Source organism: Bombus vosnesenskii, unplaced genomic scaffold, assembly GCF_011952255.1.
Source record: "Bombus vosnesenskii isolate JDL3184/JDL3185 unplaced genomic scaffold, Bvos_JDL3184-5_v1.1 scf7180000013266, whole genome shotgun sequence".
Lineage (NCBI taxonomy): Eukaryota > Metazoa > Arthropoda > Insecta > Hymenoptera > Apidae > Bombus > Bombus vosnesenskii.
This window is the reverse complement of record NW_022882926.1, coordinates 960715-965994: the sequence shown is the minus strand read 5'-3', so window position 1 is coordinate 965994 and position 5280 is coordinate 960715.

The window sequence follows — 5280 nt, the reverse complement described above, 5'->3', positions numbered from 1 at the left end:
GCGCGATCTGTCTCGGGGAACCGGTGAAATCGTTTTGAAGAACGCCGATCTCCCAGGTTTGTCCTTTATATATGTATGATGAAATACTAAACAACTGCGAAATCATGTTCCCCTGTTCTTGTATCCTTTTTCTATTAATCGACATATAATATATGATTCATCCCAATTTCTACTTAATCAATGTGATCAATTAAACTATTATTTTTATTTAGCTCTCTACCTTATTGTATAAAGTTACTTTATTTATCTTCGTAATTAATGAAACAGAGGAAAAAGAATTTAAGCAATAAGTTAGATTTGTTTGATTTAGTAATTGTAAAAAATGATGGGAATAAGATTTAACGTGAGTGAAATGTAAAATATGATGTATTAACTCAACCGATATTTACAAATAAAGAAAAAATAAAAGAAACATCGAATAATATCGAATTACAAATTCTCATCTTGTAATTTCAAATAACGGGAAAATATAAGTATGAAGATTCTGCATATACATAGCTACAAGTAACGATTCACAATAATTCTGATCAATCCATTACCTGGAATACCTTTAATCATTCAGTTACTGTTAGCAACCCACGCTATTTGCAAGACTGAAATTGCGTAACCCTAAATCATAGTGATTATAACATTCTAACGGTACAATTACATTTGACATTAATGCTAGATATATAGATATATCTGTATACACCCTCTTATATATGAATTATCTAGGCCATGTATATGCATAGGTACTTTATTAAAGAAGAACAACTGAAGAAAACAATAGCTATTTGAACCTGATAAAATAAAATTTCTAAATAAATTTTCTGCACGAATACAAAAATGTACTTAAAAATGCGTGCAACTAATGCATAACGAGATTCAATGTCCATTTACATGTGTAGTATAAAATTCATAATAAAATCTGAGAAAATAAAGTTAATTGCAGCAATGTAAAATAAACAAGCAACATTTTTGTAACTGTGGAATAACACGTCTTCAAATGTGTGAGTGAATAAAATAGTAAAAATTTATATCTAATCTATTATACGTAATCCATTATCTGTAATTTCTTATACCAGAGAGTGAAACTTATAATATCGTAATTTACACAGATCTTAAATATAGAAATAAATTCATTGTGTTGAAAAAAATTTCATGAAAGTGACAAATATAATGATCTATTAATATTAATTATTTATCGTTTTATCTATTTTTGCTAAAATATTAATTATATAATTTTTGCTATAAATCGGTAATATACTCTTAACTACGTAGAGTACAAAATATTTTATTCTAATTCAGGCAATACATTATTTATTCTAATTATCAGTTACAGGTACAAAATATAACATTCCAAACAATCACCGAAATCGTAATAGAACTTCAAGATACGATTAAAAGGAATAGTTCACGTCGCACAGTAACCATCCTAGTAGGATTCGCATCATCCACGGGCAAATTTCATAACATCCTATTCAAGATAAACTGCTCGTGCATAAAACAAAATTGGCAACGAATGAATCGTAACAGGACAACTTTACGACAAAAAATAGAAAAGACGTTAATTTTTCACACTATCCTCGGTAGTTTTGGTTCGCAATGACTGAGCATTCGAACTTAGGATATTCGATTATTGATTATCACTTATTCATGTCTCCATCATCTCAAGCACTGGCACAGCAGAGAGAATTCTCCAAGGTGGCTTCTGGTCTATGACTTATTGTTAGTCATATCGACCGACACTCGTCGTATATTTTCTGACCCAGAATGAGATTCTTACGAGCGGAGAAGCGGAGTCGAGAAACAAGTAGTGGATCGAGTCGACCTAAACGCCTAACACGTCTATTGCTTTACTGTCGATAAGCATACGGTTATTACAAATCAACGATTAAGGCGTTATTGCAAGTCAAACATCATTACGATGTGAGTAATCACTAACGAATTGCTTTTACGTCCAATATTTACTCATATTTTTTATTATTATTATTGATACTGAAACGTAAAAGAAAAATCAAAATTTTATAAAGTACTATCACCTGCACGCTGATATCAAATATCTTATCAATCAATGTTTGTTTAGTTTATTTATTTAATTTCCACGTTTAATTTCCTGTGCACACATGTGAAATGTATACACACATCCATTTCTTAAAGTATTTATATTTTAAATATTTAATATACATGTATTTCATACATTTTATGTCAACACCATTTAATATTTTATATAAATATTTTTTATTATTATATATTTACCTTTAAAACGTTATAATTTATTATCTTTATTACATAGAATAATGATACTGATAAAATATATCAGTATTATAGAAAAAAAATAGTATAAAACGAGTTAACCATCTTTATTTATTTTATACTCTTTACTATATTAGTAACACTTTTACTACTTTAGAAGAAACTTACAAATATCGTATAAATCGCGTATACATACATATATGTAGATGTCCGAATGTAAGATTTCTTTTATAGAGAACTGAGGAAATTAAATACTTCATTACTGCACAACTTCAGAATTCCTATTATTTAAGATTCACAATTTACATTACGAACATTTGGTCATAATACAAATACTAATGCAAATACTAATATCGTTTTGCGTTACAACCTTGGCATGTAAAGCAACCAGTAACACAGGTGCGAGCGTGATATAATATCATTTCCTTTAGCATCGCAACCTACGTTTGACTCACGAGATGATCAATTATGGTTTCTGTTAACAGAAAACGAATACAGCAAGTATATATTCACTGACATCTGCTTGTTAATTTAATTGACAGATTATCGGAAGAAAAGGAGAAACAGAAGAAAAATATGGAAATATCTTTTCAAATTATACGACAGAATATTGTAATTCAAAGATTAAATTTTTTAACTGTATTTATTTTTTATTCTAATTTTAGATAGTACCTATTTGTCAGAATAAATATAGTAATGCAGCGTAAATACACATAAATAACATCTAAAGAAGATATTCTTATCCTTCCTAAAAAAGCTCATAAAAAAATTACTTTTGTAAGCTGTCTAAGCGCGTAACGCGTGGAGCAATCATACTTTTAGAAGGGTTAGTTATAATACTTACAATCCCATTAAATCTACATGCAACCGATTACACGATAATGAGCATGAGTTTGACAAAGTTAGGGGAACTAGCAATGATTATAGTTTACTATATTACATATCGGGTATAATTTATTTTAGCTTTTTGCTATTTGCAAAATATTTCGGATTAACACTAATAACGTAGACTTTACAAAGTATTTTTTCCATAAAGAAGTTTTTTTTGTAAAAGAAAACATCTACTAAATTGTGTCTTTTAATCTAATAAACTAAATAAATAAATTTTAAAATCAACCTAATTTCTATATCTTTTACTTTTACAATAATCGATATATATGAAATGTACTAAACATGATCTTAACTTCGTTTATAATTGCACATCGTTGAAAACAAACTAACCGTAAAAATATCATTTTTATTTAAAAGCGTGTTAAAAGAGAAACTACAATACAAATGTAAGTTTCTTCCGCTTTCTTATTTTCTTCTTTTACGCGGAGTCGCTGGAACTTCTGAATACAGACACAGCTTGTACATTTTAGGCGATGTGTAATTGTGAAAGGTTCCTCCTGTGTTACAGCGTAATGAAATCGAAATAAAGAAATCGTTGTGAGCACACCTTTACACAGTGTCTTAGAGAGAGGAACCACTTAGGTAGAGCCATAGTAACTCTATAACATAAGCGTGCCAGTTGGTGGCAAATTTGCGGATGCGTGCAATTGGCATTGCCTATGCCCTGCGTATACCTATATGTTGGCAATGGCAAACCGGCTGTCCAATCGGCAGCTATGAAGCAGTTAACTTAATATAGGCGCACTCGGAATGTGTGCCATCGACGACCTCGAGGCCTTCCCTAGGTCAGTGCTAATTCTCCAGAACCGACCACCTCTTCCGAATTTCCGGTCAACCTTCAAGACGTCGCCGACGTTGATCAGAAGCCACTATCCTATTATAACCGATCTCTCTATCTTTCTTTCTCTTTTTCTTTTCTATCTTTTCATCCTATCTCTTCGAAATATGAGCAAGAATTTCTTCTCTAGTAATAACTATAATTCTATGAATTGATTTTCTATCGATGAAATCCGTATTTCATAGTACTTTATTATGCATTCATATTTTTCTCTGATAAATAGAAGTGGTAACTAAAGTGTAATAGTACAGAGCCAACGGTGATTGAAGAAATTTACTTTACACAGCGTAAATAGAAATGATAACGCGGAATATAGTGATTCACTGATTCCTGAATTAAAGTTTTATCAATAGCTGTTTATACAATATATGGAAAATATTATGAAAAACGCTTGTTCTGTAAATATCAAATGAGTATCAAAACTATTATACAAATATAGGTGTAAATTGTTACGTACGTGTAAAACTACATATATTCGTTTTTAGAAAATCAATGAAAGTTTCCACATATTATTTGGAAATATGAAACATGCTACGATATATTAATTTTTCAAATAATTCAGTCCTCTGAAAATGTAGATGACGAAACATATATTATATGAAGATAAGTACTTTTCTTTGCGAATAGTGTCTCTTAGAAATGTATCAGTCTCCAACGTATGAAAAGTCGCGTTGTCTGATTCCAAGAATATTTCGTATTTATCCACCTACCTACTCCCGATATCGATATTACCAGGCAATCCAGGAAATTTGCAGCAACATATTTGCAGTACGAACAGTAACTAATAACAACGAATTGAAGAATGTAATTTCAGTCAAAGAATTGATGAGTTATTAATGAAATTTTCATGAAATCCTACAACAATTTCTGTACAAATTCTTTCATTACTATGTAAAATTGTATATATATGTATGATGTTAAATTGGTATAAGAATCGTTTTTTTCCTTTTCTTTGATCGTAGGTGTTTCTTAGCCAAGTTGCGTGTTATAACACCAAGAGGGTCAATTTAGTCGAGACCCATGTTTTCTCAGTAAATAGAATGCAGATTTTTGTACGTAAAATTCAAGCTAATGATTCAATAGAGTATTTATAATTCGTAGAAATACACAAATGATAACATGATACAATACTATTACGCGTATTGTAAATTGTTTTCATCCAATCATCGTTTAAGTAAGTATAATTTTATGCACGCAAATGCTTACAACACAGTTATTTAATAAAATTCATGAATGAGATTATCTCTTTGTTACGAAGCTTGCAATTCCCTATTTTATGTATATGTATTATCATTTTTGCTCAATATATTTTTACT